This window comes from Pseudophryne corroboree, chromosome 12 (genome assembly GCF_028390025.1).
Source record: "Pseudophryne corroboree isolate aPseCor3 chromosome 12, aPseCor3.hap2, whole genome shotgun sequence".
Classification (NCBI taxonomy): Eukaryota; Metazoa; Chordata; class Amphibia; order Anura; family Myobatrachidae; genus Pseudophryne; species Pseudophryne corroboree.
In genome coordinates, this window is record NC_086455.1 from 165,065,802 (window position 1) to 165,087,603 (window position 21,802).

At 44.2% G+C, this 21,802-nt stretch overlaps 1 protein-coding gene across 4 annotated transcripts in view; it reads left to right on the top strand.

Moving 5' to 3' along the window:
* The window catches only part of LOC134981196 (B2 bradykinin receptor-like), a 170,862-nt gene that overhangs the window by 68,012 nt on the left and 81,048 nt on the right, over window positions 1-21,802 (top strand). The window contains exon 1 of one of the 4 annotated variants that reach the window (XM_063948441.1): window positions 10,829-10,920. The exons of 2 other annotated variants lie outside the window; for them this stretch is intronic. The gene's annotated coding sequence lies outside the window, so the exon portion shown is untranslated. Of the gene's footprint in view, window positions 1-10,828; window positions 10,921-17,201; window positions 17,338-21,802 lie in introns of those variants that run through there. One more of the 4 variants, XM_063948442.1, reaches the window with a different exon arrangement.

Here is a 21,802-nt window from a genome sequence, read left to right on the forward strand (position 1 = left end):
GTGCGGTGCGCGATGACGTCATCGCGCACTGCACAGCAAAGGTCCTCTCCACAAAGGGAAACTAGAAGGGAAACTAGACGCGTAGCAGCGTCACAGCGGGGAACCAGCGGGACCAGCGGGGAACACAGGGGGCAGCTGGGAGCACAGCAGTAGCGGATCTTGCCATGGTGCAGCACCCTCCGGTGCGCCCTCCGGAAGGCGGCGCCCCGGGCAAAAGTCCTGCTTGCCCGTGGCAAGATCCGCTACTGCTCCTGGATCACGGGTGGATTCTGAACCTACCAAACTCTCACCTGGAACCGACACAGAGGCTTCCTTTCCTGGGAATGATACTGGACACAGAGTCTCAGAGAGTGTTCCTTCCCTTGGAAAAGGCTATGGTAATCCAATTGATGGTTCGGGCTGTCCTGAAGCCATCTGTGCATTCGCCTTCTGGGGAAAATGGTGGCCTCTTATGAGGTGCTTCAGTACGGAAGGTTTCATGGGAGGTCCTTCCACCTAGATCTATTGGACAAATGGTCCAGATTGCATCTTCACATGTACCAGAGGATCTGTCTGTCGCCAAGAGCCAGGATCTCCCTTCTGTGGTGGCTACAGATTTCTCAGGTCGGAGGTTCAGGATTCAGAATTGGATTCTGCTGACCACAGACGCAAGCCTCAGAGGTTGGGAAGCAGTGACCCAGGGGGTGCAGTTTCAAACAAGATGGTCAAGTTAGGAAGTCGTCCTTCCAATAAACATCCTGAAACTCATGGCTATCTACAACACCCGATCTCAATATGGTGCTGCAGTTCCTCCAATCGGACTGGTTTGAACCGTTACAGGAGGTTGACGTAAAGTACCTTACGTGGAAGACCGTCACACTGTTGGCCTTGGCTTCAGCAAGACATGTGTCGGAGCTAGGAGCGTTGTCTCACAAGAGCCCCTACTTAATTTTCCATGAGGACAGTGCTGAACTCAGAACTTGTCAGCAATTTCTTCCTAAGGTGGTGTCTGCGTTTCACATCAACCAACCTATTGTGGTTCCGGTTGTTGCGGACACCTCTGCTACTTCAAAGTCTTTGGATGTTGTGAGGGCTTTGAAGGTGCATGTAAAGAGAACAGCTCGTCACAGGAAATAGGACTCGCTGTTCAGTCTCTATGATCCCAATAAAATTGGGTGTTCTGCTTCAAAGCAGTCAATTGCACGCTGGAGCAGGCTCACTATCCAGCATGCTTATTCCACGGCAGGCTTGCCGATTCCAAAATCTGTACAGGGCCACTGTACTAGGTTGGTGGGTTCTTCTTGGGCGGCTGCCCAGGGTGTTTCGGCTTTACAGCTCTGCCAATCAGCTACTTGGTCAGGCTCGAACACGTTTGCTAAGTTTTACAAGTTCGATACTTTGGCCTCTGAGGACCTTCGGTTTGGTCAATCAGTTCTGCAGGAACCTCGGCACTCTCCTACCCGGTTTGGGAGCTTTGTTACTTCCCCATGGTACTCAATGGATTCCCAGTATCCCCTAGGACATAAGAGAAAATAGGATTTTAATTACCTACCGGTAAATCCTTTTCTCATAGTCCGTAGGAGATACTGGGCACCTGCCCGGTGCTTCGTTCTTCCTGCACTGTTACTTGGTGAAGTAATCTGGTTTGCTCAGCTGTTGCTGTTCCTGTTTCAAGCTTGGTTAGCATGGCTTTCCTCTTGTTCTGTGCATGCTGGTTCATAATCTCACCCAGGGTCGGACTGGCCCACAGGGGTACCAGGGAAGCCACCGGTAGTCCCCACTGCCTGAGGGCCCACTCCTTCCTCTGGGGATCAGGTTCCAGACTATGCACTTGTATTATACATGGTAGATATGTTGCATTACACTGCGCTAAACTATTGTGTATTTCAAGCCTCTGTGGAAGCTGGCCACACCCCCTTTGTAGGCTGTCCACACCCCTAAATATGGACCCCTATAACTGCATTCCCCTGGTGGGCCCTTCATGTCCCAGTCCGACACTGATCTCACCACTGTCCTTATCTATCCTTCTCTCAAAGTATGTCCATCTCCTTGGGCATAGTTTCCTAGACCCAGTGTTTTTTTTGGGTAATAATCGCAATACTTCACTATATGTGGCTTCTCTCTCTCTTCCCATACATGATCCTTCTTGGGGAAACATTGTAAGGGAACAACGGTATTGAAAGACGATTTGAGATATATGGATGGACATCATCAAATAATAGGAATAGCTTTTTGAACCCTATCATATTTAAAATTGGACATTTTACAGAAGGACTTGGGGAGACTGTATACTTTACAATACTTTACCCTAGTCAGGTGCGCACAATCATATTTTGTTTTTGTATTTCGATGTTTAGGTCAGGGGGTACTTTGATTGTTGCTGAACCGGTCTTTTGAAGCGCTGGTTTATCATCTTTCTCTATATTTTGTTGCAGTGATTTGTAGTGATACAGCAAATGCAATCTACTGATTTATTAAGGGTCTGAATACAGATTCTTACTGCTAAATCCTGGAAGTTTTTTTTCCCCAGCACTAATTTCTGCCAAAAATGAAAAATTCATACTATTGGTATAATATGTGATATTATTCAGACATTCATATTCTCTATTCTGAACAATGAATATGTAACTTATAGATCTGTACCAATCTATATGCTTAGTCCACAAACATATCAACTTGTTGTGCAATAAAGTCATAAAACTGGGTGCAATCTTTATACCCACATAGCTGTCTCTGGACCTTTCTATAAAAGAGCACTTTGAACCAAAAAGAGTTTTGTATTAATATAAAAACTTTACAATAAAATGTGTTTGGCCAACTTCAAATCTGCCCAAAATATGTCAGAAAATAATTTAAATGCTCACATCCTGTCCCATGGGCTTTATTTATGAAGATTGTGACCATATAATTGTTGGTTCACCATTCCACTGACTCCAAGACCTTTTATCTAGATGATGTCTGAGATAACTTCTTTGTAGAACAATCCATGATAATAAGAAAAAAATCAATGTACTGTAATTAGTTTGAGGTTACAGAATGTATCCCTGAACAATTGCTCTAATGTCGGGTTATATAGACTTTTATGTATTTTGCAGGTCTATTTACCACAATTCGCATCTCAGATGAGGATGGGTTGTGATAAATTCGACTAAAATTGATCTTTGGTGACCACTCTATTGCAAAGAAGCTAAAATTTCTGTGTTGACAACTATGCAGATGTAAGAAGTTTAATTGTATCAGAGGATCACTGTTGGCATATTCAATTAACCCTGCGGCTAATTGCTGGCTAAAATGCCCACGGTGCAGGGAATGGTTATTCGATTAAATAGTCTTTTCCTGCACCAAAAATCGGGGATTACCATGCGGATACCCACTGATTTTGTATAAACTGTGGAAATCAATGGGTTTTCCTTACACATGAACCCCCGATTGTGCTATTTTCGCACTGACTTTTCCTCGCAGCTCATGAAGCTTTGAAGTTCAGTCCACCATCAGGGATGCACAGCGGTGTAATCCCTGCTAATTGAATCAGGATCCGGCTGCAGCAATTAGCTGCAGGGTTATCCCCACGGCTAATTGAATATGACCGATAAACCACATGGTATCCACATTTTATTGTTGCTGATAAGGTGGTTATGCTAACACTAAACTTGTATGGATAATATACATTGATACTCCATACTAGTAGATGCGCTAAAAACTACATTTTATCCGCAGGGATATGCAGGTGCTGTTCTAGAACTCTTAACCTGACAAATGTAGAGGAAATTGAAATGCTATATTATTATAAGAATTGATGAGACGGCACACTAGAACCATAATACCGAATCACGGCCACACATGTTTGTTTGGACAGATCTGACATAATGAGACAATTTAACCAGAGCTCCTTACACTAAAAACATTAGGGAGGTTTACAAACTATCCCTCCTGTATGTAGTGTCCATTGTGTCCACAAACAAGGTGAAATACTTGTGAAATTCCTAGGAGGGGGGGGGGGGGGTGTAGGGTTAATTCAACAAAGGATATTTAATTTAATACATTAAAAAAAAGAAACATATTGTCTCCCATCATATCTTAAGTGATATGTTAATGAAAGTTAAGATTTAATAAACTGTAATGTAAGTAACCAGAACAATATAAATGTGCCCCTAACAAAGTCTTCTTTTCTCTAAGATCTGGACATGTTCTAGATGAACAAAACCATCCATCTCTTTGAGAGCTTCTGACTCTGGATTTTGTCAGCATCTCATGTATTGTTTCCAGTGATGAGTTCCTCTGTTGGACTAATAATTATTATTATCCTTTATTTATATGGCGCCACAAGGGATCCGCAGCGCCCAATTATAGAGTAAACAAATAAGCAAAACATGAAGACAGTGACTTACAGTTCAATACAATATAGGACAAGTACAGGGTATATACACATAGCTGCGTCAGTAACCAGCACTGAAATAAGTATCAGGGACGGCAGAAAACCAAGGGATTTGGTGCCATCAAAGGGAGTATTGAAAAGAAGATAATTTAAGTAAGAGAAGCACATGAGGGAGGAGGGCCCTGCTCGTGAGAGCTTACATTCTAAAGGGGAGGGGCAGACAGACAGGGGTGACACAGATGGGGTAGACCGAGCGTGGGACAGAGGGTTAGGATGAGAGTTGGCTGGGTTTGGTGAAGAAATGGGTCTTGAGAGACCGTTTGAAGTTCTGTAGAGAGGTGGAGAGTCTGAGGGGGAGAGGTAGGGAATTACAGAGAAGTGGTGCAGAACGTGCAAAATCTTGGAGTGGGAGGAAGTAACCAGAAGACAGGAGAGTCGGCGTGCATTAGCAGAGCGAAGAGGACGGGTGGGAGAGTAATGGGAGATAAGGTCAGAGATGTAGATGGGAGAGGAGTGGGTGAGGGCGTTGTAAGTGAGTGTGAGAAGTTTGAATTGGATTCTGAAAGGGAAGGGGAGCCAGTGAAGGTTTTGTAGGAGAGGGTAGGTGGACGTAGTGCGTTTGGTGAGGGCAGATGATCCGGGCAGCAGCATTGAGGATAGATTGGAGTGGAGAGAGGTAATTGTCAGGAATGCCAGTCAGGGGGAGATAACAGTAGTCCAGTCTGGAGATGACCAGTGAGTGGATAAGAGTCTTAGTAGCATCCTGGGTCAGAAAGGGTCTAATCCTGGAGATGTTTTTGAGATGGAAATGACCGTTTTGTGAGAGGTGCTGAATGTGTGGTTTGAAGGAGAGGGAGGAGTCAAGGATTACTCCAAGACAGTGCACTTGAGGGCTAAAGGAGATAGTAGTGCCATCAATAGATAATGAGACTGTAGGAGGTGAGGTTATGCGGGGAGGGAGGGAAGATGATCAGCTCGGTCTTAGACATGTTAAGTTTAAGTAAGCGCTGGGAGACAGTTGGATGTCTTGGTTATCAAGAACTCTGAATTTTCCAGACAGTGTGTCGAGCTTTTAAATGCCACTTGGGATTTTTCATTCCCGTATGTATTTACTCGGAATGGTATTATCTCACCACATTTTAGTGTCGTCAGTTGGAAGTGTTTCTAATCTAAAAAAACTAGAACAGAAATGATGATTGTCTTTTGCAACAGTTTGGGGGATTTCTGCTTTAGAAAAACTGCTTCTTAATACCAAATGGGGGTATTTCAATTATACTGTCGCGCTTTGCAGGGATCTCGCGTGAAAGTGCTCAGTACCACATAGGGTAGCGAGCACTTTTAGGCGGATTGGGTATTAAGCCAACTGGGCAAAGGGGGCGAATCAGGCTTCCATTGCTGGCTTTTAAATGCCACTGCAACAGCAATTTGCCCCCTTCACCCACAATTGAATATCCCTCTTACACTGTACCGTGTTGTAACTTATGGCATCTTTTAGAGAGGAAAAAACAAAAATAAAACAGCGCTTTATTGGACTGTGTGAACTTCTCACAAAGGCATATAAATATAAATGATTCTACTTCAAGGACAAACGCAGGATTTCTGGAGGGGCGGTTTCCAAATGTTTAATTTTAGAGCGATTGTCTCCAGCCCGTGAAGGATGAAAAATTAGCATTTAGTAAGCATTAGTCTACCCCGGCCCAAATACAGTGCAGTGTATGTAATGCAGTACATCAGACATACACAGGCCCAATGATCATGGTAAGCCACTTACCAGATTCTCTCTCTGGTGCTATGATTGAGCATTCAGATCTACAGACACTCACACAACAGACATGGCCGGTTCTAGACCTTGTGCCCCCCCCCAGGTAAAATAGAGTTGGTGCGCGCCCAAAAATAGAGGTGTGGCTTCTTCATAGGAAAGGGGCATGGCCTCAGTTATCCCCCAGTAGATGTGCCCCCAGTAGCTGTACCCCCAGCAGCTGTGCCCCCAGTAGCTGTGGCCCCTGTAGCTGTGCCCCCAGTAGCTGTGGCCCCTGTAGCTGTGCCCCCAGTAGATTTCCCCCCAGTAGCTGTGCCCCCTGTAGCTGTGCCCCCAGTAGATTTGCCCCCAGCAGCTGTGCACCCTGTAGCTGTGCCCACAGTAGATTTGCCCCAGTAGCTGTGCCCCTTATAGCTGTGTCCCCTTATAGCTGTGTCCCCAGTAGCTGTGCCCCTTGTAGCTGCGCCCCTTGTAGCTGTGCCCCTTGTAGCAGTGCCCCCAGTAGATTTGCCCCCAGTAGCTTTGCCACCTGTAGCAGTGCCCCCTGTAGTTGTGACCCCTGTAGCTGTGCCCCAGTAACAATGCTTACCAGCCCCGCTCCTGCTTCCGGACCGCTGCTGCGCTGCCCTCCGTCTCCGGCCGCCGGCTCCTCTCTATGGGAGAGACGTCATGACGTATCTACCATAGCAGCACCGCACAGACACTAGGGGTCAATTATGACCTCTAGTGTCTGTCACTGGAGCTGGCTGCAGCCGGGGAGAGCGGGGATCAGGAGTAGCGGCTCTTGCCACGGCGGCGGCAGCGCCCTCGGGGCAGCGGTGCCCCGGGCAAAAAGCCTGCTTGCCCGTGGCAAGAACTGCTACTGACTGCAGACTTGGTAGGAATACCTGCTTCCACTGCTCATGTGCATTCTGCCCTTTATACTGCATGCAGTGGTAGCAGGCCGGGCTGTGGGGAAGGGGGGTTTCTAGACAACTGGAAGACCCCCCCCCCATCCCTCCCAACATTGGTACCAAGGGAAGAGGAACTCCCGTTGCGTGGCAAAGCCGCCCTATCCAAAAAGGGTCTATGGCCTATAGAAAGGGGGCATGGCTTCGCAGGTATGCTGCGATGCAAGCCACGCCTCCCATTTTTGTAACTGTGGGGGCATGGCCAGTGCTTTATGAGCTGCTGGCATTCCCCCATTCCCTGTTTCCTGTACATAGACGCTGTGTGAATGCATTAAGCAGAGCAACCAGTGAGTGACAGGAGCCTCCCAAATGGCCCCCACCGCGGGACACTGCTGCCCGCGGGTGGGATAGCGGGACAGTCCCCCAAAAAAGGGACTATGCCCCCCCTCTTTCCGCAAATTTGCTTATGTACTTAATATATATTCATCTCAAAATGCATAAAAATATAATAAACAAATATTTTAAAAAAAAAAAGTTAATTATTTTAATCAGTGTGAGTGGATAATTTGACAAGTGATAATGTCCAGTCGCTTAATGCTCAAGAAATTATATATAAATATATTTTTCGTACACAGGTCATCAAAGATATGCAATTAGACATGCAAATATAGATAAACAATTCCCGAGATGGACATCAATTGAATAGCGCTGCAGAAATGGACTGTACGTCTGTAGCATGCGATCAGCAATCATCTTAGGTAAGTATTCATTACAACGCCCAATCAATATCTAGTGCCCAAGAAGATAGCTACGTGCTGAAAGCTAGGGTGGTCTCCTTACCGCCATACAGTAAAGTGTTTTGTAATTGGAGAGCCAACTGTGGGTGGTATTCTTTAGAGCTGAAATAGGATTGGGAGACAGAATTGTAACTTTTGAAATCACTTGTCTAGATCAAACGGCTCCCGCCTGTCCACTGACGCGTTTCGTGTCCGTGCTGCATAGCCTCCTTGGAGAGCTGCCAAATAGCAGTAGGACACTGTGTAACATAGAAATAGCGCCTAATAGGGGTTTGATGTCAGTGCGAGCTTTGACGTTTTCTCAACAATGCAAATTTGTCATGTCGGTGAATAATCGGTCTGGCCAATGTAGCCGAACATGTCAGCGTTTCATTTATTTTGGCTGTCGGTAATGACCCTAATGTGAATTTGTTATTTATTGAAACAATTTGTTTAACCTCTATTAATATCTTTCCGCTATAGAGTCCTTTTCCAAGATCTGTTTTCATAACACTTTTATATTACTTATTTGTACTTCTACTGCATCGTTATATAAAAGAATTATGAGTTTTGTTTGGTCTGGGATCAGGAGCCGTTCTAGGCACCGGCAAGCAGGGCGGGCGCCCAGGGAGCTGCGCCGCAGTCACCCCACAGGCGCCCGCCGCCCACCCAAACACTGCATCCCACTCCCCAGCTGCAGCAGGCGCTGTGGGCTGTGTGGGCACCCGCTGCAGCCGGCGCCACTGTCAGACGCTAGAGGTCATAATTGACCTCTAGTGTCTGTGCGGCGCTGCTATGGGAGAGATGTCATGACGTGTCTCCCATAGAGAGGAGGGCAGCGCAGCAGCAGTCGGGAAACAGGAGCAGAGCTGGTGAGTATTGTGGTTTTTTTGTTTGTTTCTTGTGTTTGTAAGCGGCGCTACTGGGGGCACAACCACAGGGGGCACAAATACAGGGGGCACAGCTACTGGGGGCACAACTACTGAGGGCACAGCTACTGGGGGCACAACTACTGGGGGCACAAATACAGGGGGCACAGCTACTGGGGGCACAACTACTGGGGGCACAGCTACAGGGGGCACAACTACTGGGGGCACAACTACTGGGGGCACAGCTACAGGGGGCACAACTACTGGGGGTACATCTAAAGGGGCACACAGCTACTGGGGGCAAATCTACTGGGGGCACAGCTACAGGGGGCACAACTACTGGGGGTACATCTAAAGGGGCACACAGCTACTGGGGCAAATCTACTGGGGGCACAACTACTGAGGGCACAGCTACAGGGGGCACAACTACTGGGGGCACAAATACAGGGGGCACAGCTACTGGGGGCACAACTACTGAGGGCACAGCTACAGGGGACACAACTACTGATGGCACAGCTACAGGGGGCACAGCTACTGGGGACACAGCTACTGGGGGCACAACTACTGAGGGCACAGCTACAGGGGGCAGAACTACTGGGGGCACAGCTACAGGGGGCACAACTACTGGGGGCACAGCTACAGGGGGCACAACTACTGGGGGTACATCTAAAGGGGCACACAGCTACTGGGGGCAAATCTACTGGGGGCACAGCTACAGGGGGCACAACTACTGGGGGTACATCTAAAGGGGCACACAGCTACTGGGGGCAAATCTACTGGGGGCACAGCTACAGGGGGCATAACTGTGGCCATGCCCCTTCCCTATGTGGCAGGGAGCAAAGGAAACTTTCGCCCTGGGCGCCACAAGGTTTAGAACCGCCCTGTCTGGTATGTTAGACTTTAAAAAAAAATCTGTGCAATGAACTGGATCAGTGAGATCAAACATCAGAATGTGTAAACCATCCCTGGGATTTATCATCACAGGAAAGTCAAACAGTCAAAAATTACAAGTATTCCGGGTCTCTGCATTCCAGTGCAGCAGTAATTCATAATAGATGATATTATTCATGTCCTGCGCCAAACTCCTGTAGGCAGCCATCCATTCAGCTGTACAGGCTTTCCTGTTAGGAGTACGGAGCACTTTCAGTAGATGACTGTATCATGTACGAGAGTCGCTTCTGGATCTTTTTCACCACTTAGCCACTTAATGGACAATTTTTCTCTTCAAAACCGTTCATAACCTCGTTTCATAAAAATTAAACATTAAATGAAAATAGTTTCAAAAGTATTTAAAAAAATATTTAAATATTATATTATGCACATCTGTAGAACGGATCTCCTCATCAAAAACTGGGGGACACAGTGGGACACAGTGGTGCAAGCAGGGGGGGGGGGGGGGAGTCTTGAAACAACCACACCACTTTTTTTTTTATTAAAAAAGAGTAAACACAGTTGTTTGACAATAAATGGCTTCACCCAACCACTAACCATGAGTGAAAGAAAAGTTTGTGAGTTATCATTCATATTCTCTGACAAATGGCCAGAAAATCACAAATTCTGCTAGGGTATGTAAACTTATGAGCACAACTGTATATATATATATATATGTGGCACAATATGTGTATATATATATATAGTCAGGAGAGGGGCAGCAACGGCACTCACAGGACTTCAATGACACAATTAGATCAGCTCACCATCCCCATCAATAACAGGGACGATTCAATGTAATGCAGAAAAAAAAAAAAAAAAAAAAAAAAATATATATATATATATATATATATATATATATATATATCACATGCTGTATCTGGAAACCTCCCTTAGTAAATCCTGTGTTTGCCCCTGGACTGTATATAATGTGGCTTTTTGCCTGTAACTGAAATGGCAGCAATTTGTCCTTTTTCTGTAAATTGCCAGGAATACTAAATAAAGAGTATATTTATCTATCTATCTATCTATCTATCTATCTATCTATCTATCTATCTATCTATCTATAAAATTATATAATACATGTATATGTTACTATTCCGCTGATTTCAAAGAATAAAAAAAGTTGAGATGGAGAAAGTTCTCCTGTCAGGAATGTGTAATAGTGGGTGGGTGCTGTGATCCCTCCTCTCCTGTAAGTCAGGGGTGTGTGATGATTATAACACACCATTATATCCTACACAGAGCTCCACTACACAAACACTGCAGATCTCCACTACAGCAAGTGGAAACCTTTTCCTTCCTTCCAGGAGAAAGCTCTGGAGGTCTCTAGAACGTAAAGGTACAGTCTGGAGGTTTATTACATGCAGCGTTTGTTTTCTTACTGTTGTATATTTTTTTTAATTTTTTTTAGTTTTTAGAAGAAGAAAAAAATCAAACAAAAGTTTTATTTCGAAGGGAAACCTGAAAAGGCAGCTGAGTGTTTTCTGCATGTGATGGGATGGAGCCGGCTAGGGAATTGTCTGCTGTGTCCTCATCTGGAGCTTTCACAAATGCTTCTCCTGGTCTGGAGCAGTCCCAACTTTTATAGCTTTTTTTATTAGTAATTCTCGGGAAAGTTTACGTGTTACATGGCGAGGGACCATATAAGGCATCACAGATACAGGACTGGCTGTAATCTCTCAGGACATTGTAGAGAGACGATTAGAGAGCTGGTGACCTTTCACAGCAAATTTGGAAATGGTAAAAAAAAAGTTTGAAGACTGCTTGAAAGGTCACTTTAATATGCCGTATGTATTATTGTATATGTGTATAAAGTAACCAGATGAATGTATATTATGTAATTATGAAACACATGCATTGCAACTGTAGATATTAACATCAGCAATAGTGCACCTGACTAACAGACTATTGTTTCATCTTCATCCACCTTTTATACTGGAAATAGCTCCTCTCCTTTTCCACTCATCTTAAGGGTGAAGTTCGGGGGGGGGGGGGGGGGGTTCGGTTTCCGAGAAACCGAACCCGCTCATCACTACTTAACACTCATGGTTAATTAAAATGTTTATTTATTAACAGTTATTTATATAGCGCTCACATATTACACAGCACTTTGCAGAGATAGCGCTTTACAGATAGTGTTTAGTCCTTTGCATCAGTCTCTGTCCCAGTGGAGCTTACACTTTGTGCTCCCCACCCAGTGTCGGACTGGGGCACGTAGGGCCCACCGGGGGAATGCAGTGGTAGGGGCCCATGTTAGGGGTGTGGCCAGTCCGCAGAGGGGGTGTGGACTGCCACCTCATTGGTTTGACCATTAGAGAGTGCAACATCTAGGCCCCTTCATAAATATATACAGTAAATTCAGATGCTGCATGCATGATAATGTACCGGATTAATAACAGAGTAATAACAGCAACGCACTGTAGAAAATACACCATAGTCCAGTATAAGGTAACATGTGTATAATGTATAATACAAGTGCACAGTCTAGAACCTGATCCTTAGAGCAGGAGGAGGGCCCCAGGCAGTGGGGCCCACCGGTCGTTTACCCTGTACCCCTGTGGGCCAGTCCAAGCCTGTCCCCACCTCATGGACACATACTGTACGCATTGGAGGTCATTTCTTGTCAACAGCCAACTAACCTGCCATGTTCTTGGAGTGTGGGAGGAAACCGGAGTACCCGGGGGAAAGCCACACATACACGGATGGGGTGGACATACAAACTCTGCACAGATAGTGCATGATCAGGAATTGATCTCAGGACCTCAGGACTGTGAGGCAGCATGCTAACCACTACGCCAACTATGCTGCCCCTTAACTATTATCACTAGCTTAAGTTGCTGTGTTCAATTGCAATGAACCGAAATAGATAAAATGTGATTTCCTAGAGTGCATTGAGGAGCAGCGGGGTACTCCTTGTGATGTGTAGTGGTGGATTCAGTATGGGATCCCGACATGCGAGATCCTGACGGCGATCGTAACACCTCCCCTCGTGGGCTCGTTGCGCTCGCCACGCTTCGGGCCTGGTGGCGAGCTTTGGCCACCACACTAATTTATTCCCCCTCGGAGGGTGGCGTGGATCACCCCCACGAGTAGGGATTCGGGCCCCCGGTCAGGATTCCGACTGCCGGGATTCCCTTGGGTGTCGGGATTCTGGCGTTGGGATTCTACCGCCGGGATCACGACTACCGGGAGGAAGATTTCCCTCAACCTGGCATCCAATAGTTAAGAAGCACCCAATTTCGAAAGAGGGGGTCCCCTCTTTTAAATTGTGTTGTTACATGGCAGCATATTTCCTACTGTAGCTTAAAAATGGATAGGTCCGTCTACGCTGCAACATTATTCCTGCACATGGTTAGCGTTTAAATCAAGACCGCAAAAATGATCAAAAAATGTTTTTGATTTTTATTTATAATATCAAATTAGATTTTATTGTGTCAAACTACAGAAAGAATACTGCTGGTTGCCATTTTGGAACAATGAATTAATGGCGACGCAAGAACCACAAGCGCGTATTTTTGGTGGGTTTAAAAAAAGAATCTAAAAATGACAATTTGCTTTCAGTTCACTTTCTTGAAATTTCAATAGGCTGACAATTTTTTGGCCTCCATAGCGTAATTAATCGGCGAGTTAGAATGAGCAAAAGACTGGTAGTATTTTTCTGAAAATGCACAAACTTCTCAAAAAAGACACCCAAGGAATCATTTGTGTTGGTACTGGATAAATAAATCATGGATACTGATTTCGGAATGTTACCAGCACAAATATATGATGATTTCTATATGTATTATATTGCTATCATATATAGCAGCACCTAAACATGTATCCAATAACAATTATGGGGGTGATTCCGAGTTGTTCGCTCGTTTTTTCCCCGATACGGAGCGATCAGTCGCAAACTGCGTATGCGCAATGTTCGCAGTGCGGCTGCGCCAAGTAAATTAGCTCAAAAGTTTGGTATTTTACTCACGGCGTAACAAAGTTTTTCTTCGTTCTGGTGATCGTAGTGTGATTGACAGGAAGTGGGTGTTTCTGGGCGGAAACTGGCCGTTTTATGGGAGTGTGCGGAAAAACACGGGAGTGTCTGAAGAAACGGGGGAGTGTCTGGGCGAACGCTGGGTGTGTTTGTGACGTCAAACCAGGAACGAAACGGACTGAACTGATCGCTATTTGTGAGTAGGTCTGGAGCTACTCAGAAACTGCAAAGAAATTTCTATTCGCAATTCTGCAAAACTAAGATTCACTCCCAGTAGGCGGCGGCTTAGCGTGTGCAATGCTGCTAAAAGCAGCTAGCGAGCGAACAACTCGGAATGAGGGCCCATATTCCTTGCTAGACATAGAAAATGTATACAAATATAGGGGTATTTTTTTTAGGAATGTCATATCAGAACTAGATTGGAACGATCTGTTTCATGTCAGATTACAGTAATCTGAATCAGCCGATAGAGGCAGCAAGTTAATGTTATACTGTATGCTTATTCTAGGTTCTTTCTCCATAATTCACTATGGAGTAGATCTACTATAGCGCCATGGATTGTGCCGCTGTAACTATTCCTGCTTCGCCCCTTTACCGAGGTGTAGCAGGATGCAATGCCGTCGGGATGTATTAACATCTTGGCTGCTGGAGTATGGGTCATGAAAAGTCCCTCCTGCAGCGATCCTTGTCAGAGCCCCCAGCGCATCAGGGGTGTAGTATGTTATGCCGGCGGTCTGGCTCCCGGCGGCCAGCATACCGGCGCCGGAATCCCGACCGCCGGCATACCGACAGCTAGGCAAGCGCAAATGAGCCCCTTGCAGGCACAGTGGCGCGCTATGCGCGACACGCTATCTATTCTCACTCCAGGGGGGGTCGTGGACCCCCAAGAGGGAGAAAAGCTGTCGGTATGCCGGCAGTCGGGATTCCAGCGCCGGAATGCTGGTCGTCGGGAGCCCGGCCGCCGGCAAACTGAAGACCACCCCTACCAGCCACATTGCACCCCTGTCATTTACCACACAGCCCCACATTCCCAGATGGGGAGACCCGGTAACAACTTGCATCATTTTATAGAATGTGCTTCCTAAATGCAACCTCAAAGCTGATTGGTAGATACAGTATGGGCCACTTCTCCACCCCTCATCCATCACCAGCATCTCAGCAACTAGTTGGAAGCTTTCAAAGAATGAACGTGACTCTCCTGCAACAATTCTTATTAGAAACTTTTGTATATGACATTAACCGTACTGAGCTGCGTCTGTTTTTTTGCATTTGTTTTGTTTATTTGGTAAAATACTATGGGGGTCTATTTACTAAGCTTTGGGTGGAGATAAAGTGGACGGAGATAAAGTACAAGCCAATCATCTCCTAACTGTCATTTTTCAAACACAGTCTGTGACATGGCAGTTAGGAGCTGATTGGCTGGTGCTTTATTTCCATCCAAGGCTTAGTAAATAGGGTTCCGGTATGAATGGTCGGCCATGTTATGGTCGACAGTCATTAGGTCGACCACTATTGGTCGACATTGACATGGTCGACATGGACACATGGTCGACACATGAAATAGTCAACACATGAAAGGTCGACATATGAAAAGGTCGACATGAGTTTTTTTACTTTTTTGGTGTCGTTTTTTGCGTAAAGTGACTGGGAACCCCAATTAGTGCACCGCGTCCCCTCGCATGGCTCGCTTCGCTCGCCATGCTTTGGGCATGGTGTCTTCGCTCCGCTACCGCTTAGCTCGGCACACTTTACCGTTCCAATCGTAGTCCATGTGGATCGTAAAGTATGGAAAAGTTCCCCAAAAGAAAAAAAAGTTAAAAAACTCATGTCGACCTTTTCATGTGTCTACCATTTTCATGTGTCGACCATGTGTCCATGTCGACCATGTCAATGTCGACCAATAGTGGTCGACCTAATGACTGTCGACCATAACATGGTCGACCATGTGAACGGATACCATGAAGGAAGGCAGCACAGTAGCACATACCTGCCTATACAGTATACTACATTCCATGTTCTATATTATTCCTGACTCTTTTAGGGGTATATTCAATTAAAGTCGGATCCATACCAACATGAATTTGTCGGAATGGATCCGACAGGACCTCTTCAATGATCGGCCAAATCCAACAGGATTTGGCCGTTTCCTGATCATCTCAATCCGACTTTAAAAAAAGTCAGATTGAGATGAGGGAGCTGAGAGGAGGAGACGGGGCCAAAACCTGTCGGATTCGGCCCCGTTTCCGACAGAAGCACACGGATCGGCGGCTATTTCACAGATCCACGTGCTTTCCGACAGCATTCTGACAAGTCGGGGGAAAAATGAGGCCGGAGTGAATAGGTCGGAACCTCTTCCAACCTATTCCAGTTGGAAACTGCCGTCTTTCCAACAAGACGGCAGTTTACGACTGTAATTAAATACGGCCCTTAGGGGGACATTTACTAAGCAGTGATAAGAGCGGAGAAGTGAGCCAGTGGAGAAGTGGCCTCATCAACCAATCAGCAGCTCTGTATCATTTTGTAGTATACCAAAAAAGAAGAGGAAAAGACTCTCGTTTTTTGGGGGGCACTCATTGAAAAATATTGCATAAAATCTAACTTTTATTAATTACCATTAAAAGCGGTTGCCACCAACCAGGACTGGGACAAAAACATACACACATAAATACAAAAATGACAAAACAATAGAAAACAACAAAAAAATGACAAAAAAAACACACCTAGGTTTGCGTGTGGTATGAACACGCCATGGGGAGATATGCCTGACGCAGTCAGGGCCAATATGATAAATACTGACACTAGTTCCTGCAGCAGTTAGCCTTAACAGTCCCCTAACAGAAGGAGACAAATAGTGGGCTGGTATAGTCAGCTAACACAGGAAACAGAAACACTGTAGATAGATTTACCAACAATACTTCAGTCTCTTGTAATAAATGCTACTGGCGTAGAGTAAATAAGTAACAATGATGGTTTAGTGTGTGTTCAAACTTCATAGTAAATGCAGTCTCCCCATAGATTGCATGTCATTGGTTCCTATAAAGAGGTAGTAGCGAAATAATCATAGTATTTATTCAGGATCTAGGATATAAATATCCATAATATAAACAAAAAATAATAATAATCTTGTAAATGTTACAGTGCAAATACTGTTAATTTTCTCAGTGCAGTAAACCGGTAAGCCTTATATTAGTTAATAATTTCTTGGTATCGAGTATCCACTATAAAAAAAAATTATTTTGTAGTATGCAAATTATAGATGTTACTTCATTGCTGATTGGTTGCCATGGGCAACTTCTCCACTGGCTCACTTCTCCGCTCTTATCACTGCTTAGTAAATGTCCCCCTAAGTCTATAAATTGTTATTAACTGAACAGATATATTTCAGATACATTGAATGGTGTTATGAGGAGAGAACATGTAACAGATTGCAGCGACCATTTCCTGAGCGTACTTGTAGTCAGGAACTGAATATATTGCTTTTATTATGTATTTTGATACTGTTGCAACAGTCAAAAATCCCAGCGGGGGAAGGTTAATATGACACAGTAGCCCTGTGTAACGTGTAACACCGCAAGCTGTAATGTGAAACATATGTGGGCAAATGCTCACGTGGCTCCGAAATGCTTCCACCTCTGCTGAGGGATTACAGCTCAGGGCTTGTAGCTGAGATCACTACCCCAGGGCTTCTCCACATTCCTGACAAGTGCACGGGATCGCTCACAGACAGAGCGCAACAGGAGGAAGTTGGAGAGGCGACATTTACCTGTTCCTCTCTGCTTTGTGGTAAGTTCCTCTACGTGTCGGTGATTTATTTTTATACTCTTGTTTCCGTCTCTATTTCTTAGATGTACGATAGTATTACTGTGCAGTTATTAGAAGTCTCTTGGTTCTCTAGCACCACTGCGTTAATACTCTGTATGTATTACTTGACTATAGATAAAAGGCGTCTATTTACTAAGCTTTGGATGGAGATAAAGTACCAGCCAATCAGCTCCTAACTGTCATTTTTCAAAAAGTAGCAGCCAATCAGCTCCTAACTGTCATTTTTCAAACACAGCCTGTGACAAGGCAGTTGGGAGGGGTATGGGTCATTGGGTCGACAGGGTCATTAGGTCGACATGTACTAGGTCGACAGGGCAAAAGGTCGACATGATTTTTTGTGTGCTTATTTTTATGTCTTTTCTTCGTAAAGAGACGGGAACCCCAATTAGTGCACCGTGTCCCCTCGCATGGCTTGCTTCGTTCACCATGCTTTGGGCAAGGTGCCACGCTCTGCTGCCGCGGCACTTGGCACAGGTTACCGTTCCCAATCGTAGTCCACGTGGATCATAAAGTATGAAAAAGTCCAAAAACTGGAGAATTTTTTTTTTTTAAATCCTATGTCGACATTTTGAACTGTCGACCTAGTACACGTCGACCTAAAGACCATGTCGGCAAAATGCATGTCGACCAATAGTGGTCGACCTAATGACTGTTGACCTGAGTGGTGTCGACCTAATGACCGTATCCCGTTGGCAGCTGATTGGCTGGTACTTTATCACTGGCGAATTTATCACTTTTCAAGACTTTAGTACATCTGGCCCACAGCCTGTAACATAGCAGTTAGAAGCTGATTGGCTGGTACTTTATCTCTCTCCACTTTATCTCTCCCCAAGGCTTAGTAAATAGATCCCTAATGCACTGAGTGAGCAGTCATGTTACAGTATCTAGTATCCTCATGTAGCAGAGTAACCTTATATAGTTGTGCGTTCTGTGATATCGCCGCCCGGTATACGGCGTGTGCTGAGTGTGCACCTCTGGATCTGCTGTGCTAGATGTGCACCTCTGGATCTGCTGTGCTAGGTGTGCACCTCTGGAACTGCTGTGCTAGGTCTGCATCTCTGGAACTGCTGTGCTAGGTGTGCACCTCTGGAACTGCTGTGCTAGGTGTGCACCTCTGGAACTGCTGTGCTAGGTGTGCACCTCTGGAACTGCTGTGCTATGTGTGCACCTCTGGAACTGCTGTGCTAGGTGTGCACCTCTGGAACTGCTGTGCAAGGTGTGCACCTCTGGAACTGCTGTGCTAGGTGTGCACCTCTGGAACTGCTGTGCTAGGTGTGCAGCTCTGGAACTGCTGTGCAAGGTGTGCACCTCTGGAACTGCTGTGCACCTCTGGAACTGCTGTGCTAGGTGTGCACCTCTGGAACTGCTGTGCAAGGTGTGCACCTCTGGAACTGCTGTGCAAGGTGTGCACCTCTGGAACTGCTGTGCTAGGTGTGCACCTCTGGAACTGCTGTGCTAGGTGTGCACCTCTGGAACTGCTGTGCTAGGTGTGCACCTCTGGAACTGCTGTGCTAGGTGTGCACCTCTGGAACTGCTGTGCAAGGTGTGCACCTCTGGAACTGCTGTGCTAGGTGTGCACCTCTGGAACTGCTGTGCACCTCTGGAACTGCTGTGCACCTCTGGAACTGCTGTGCACCTCTGGAACTGCTGTGCAAGGTGTGCACCTCTGGAACTGCTGTGCAAGGTGTGCACCTCTGGAACTGCTGTGCTAGGTGTGCACCTCTGGAACTGTTGTGCTAGGTGTGCACCTCTGGAACTGCTGTGCAAGGTGTGCACCTCTGGAACTGCTGTGCACCTCTGGAACTGCTGTGCAAGGTGTGCACCTCTGGAACTGCTGTGCAAGGTGTGCACCTCTGGAACTGCTGTGCTAGTTGTGCAGGAAACCTAAACTCCAGAGATACACTGAGGTCCATTTACAACAGGGGCAAATGCAGAGTTTCTAGTGGGCTGTTTCCAGTGCTTGGTATTGGAGTGAGTGTGGTCAGCCCATGAAGAAGGTACAATGCGCTATAGGCTGGCTCATACAAAGTGCAGTGTATGGAATATTTATACTATTATTGTATTACTGTACAGTATATACTACTATTATTGTATTATTGTACAGTATATACTACTATTATTGTATTACTGTATACTATATACTACTATTGTATTACTGTACACTATATACTGCTATTATTGTACAGTATATACTACTATTGTTGTATTACTGTACAGTATATTCTGCTATTGTATTTATATACTACTATTATTGTATTATTGTACAGTACATACTGCTATTGTATTACTGTACAGTATATACTACTATTATTGTATTATTGTACAGTATATACTACTATTATTGTATTATTGTACAGTATATATTACTATTATTGTACAGTACATACTGCTATTATTGTATTACTGTACAGTATATACTACTATTATTGTATTATTGTACAGTATATACTACTATTGTATTATTGTACAGTACATACTGCTATTTTTGTATTACTGTACAGTATATACTACCATTATTGTATTACTGTACAGTATATACTACTATTATTGTATTAGTGTACAGTAATACAATAGCAGTATATACTGTACAATATCTACTGCTATTATTGTATTACTGTATATATTACTATTATTGTACAGTATATACTACTATTATTGCATTACTGTACAGTATATACCACCACTATTGTATTACTGTACACTATATACTACTATTATTGTATTACTGTACAGTATATACTACTATTATTGTACAGTATATACTACTATTATTGTATTACTGTACACTATATACTACTATTGTATTACTGTACACTATATACTGCTATTATTGTATTATTGTACAGTATATACTACTATTATTGTACAGTACATACTGCTATTATTGTATTACTGTACAGTATATTCTGCTATTATTGTATTTATATACTACTATTATTGTATTATTGTACAGTACATACTGCTATTGTATTACTGTACAGTATATACTACTATTATTGTATTATTGTACAGTATATACTACTATTGTATTACTGTACAGTATATACTACTATTATTGTATTATTGTACAGTATATACTACTATTATTGTACAGTACATACTGCTATTGTATTACTCTACAGTATATACTACTATTATTGTATTACTGTACAGTATATACTACTATTATTGTATTATTGTACAGTATATACTACTATTGTATTACTGTACAGTATATACTACTATTATTGTATTATTGTACAGTATATACTACTATTATTGTACAGTACATACTGCTATTGTATTACTCTACAGTATATAGTACTATTTTTGTATTACTGTACAGTATATACAGGTTGAGTCTCCCTTATCCAAAATGCTTGGGACCAGAGGTATTTTGGATATGGGATTTTTCCGTATTTTGGAATAATTGCATACCATAATGAGATATCATGGCGATGGGACCTAAATCTAAGCACAGAATGCATTTATGTTACATATACACCGTATACACACAGCCTGATAGTAATTTTAGCCAATATTTTTTATAACTTTGTGCATTGAACAGAGTGTGTGTACATTCACACAACTCATTTATGTTCCATATACACCTTATACACACAACCTGAAGGTCATTTAATACAATATTTTTAATAACTTTGTGTATTAAACAAAGTTTGTGTACATTGAGCCATCAGAAAACAAAGGTTTCACTATCTCACTTTCACTCAAAAAAGTCCGTATTTCGGAATATTCCGTATTTCGGAATATTTGGATATGGGATACTCAACCTGTACTACTATTATTGTATTACTGTACAGTATATACTACTATTATTGCATTACTGTACAGTATATACTACTATTATTGTATTATTGTACAGTATATACTACTATTATTGTACAGTATATACTACTATTATTGTTCATTAAATGTACAGGAACCTCATAGACAGTCAATAGATGATCCCCATTTGGTCGACAACCAAAAGGTCAACATGGAAAAGGTAGACAGTAGAAAAGGTTGACAGGTACAAAAGGTCAACATGTCAATGGTCGACACAAAACAAGCTTGACATCTTTTTTTAGTGTTTTTTTGGTGCCACATGTGACACCAATTGGTGTACCGCTTCCCCTTCCACGACTCGCTCCGCTCTCCGCGCTTCAGGCAACGTTCCTCGCTCTGCTACCGCTGCGCTCAGCACAGGTTACTATTCCCAATCGTAGTCTACGTGGATGGGAAGGATGAAAAGATGACAAAACATGTGTTGACCATATACGTGTCGATCACTGTCATGTGACTAGGGCACACGAGGAGACTGTGCTGATGAATGTGATATATGACATGTGTGTATCTGTGTGTGACTGTGGCCCTCATTCCGAGTTGTTCGCTCGCTAGCAGATTTTAGCAGCATTGCACACGCTAGGCCGCCGCCCTCTGGGAGTGT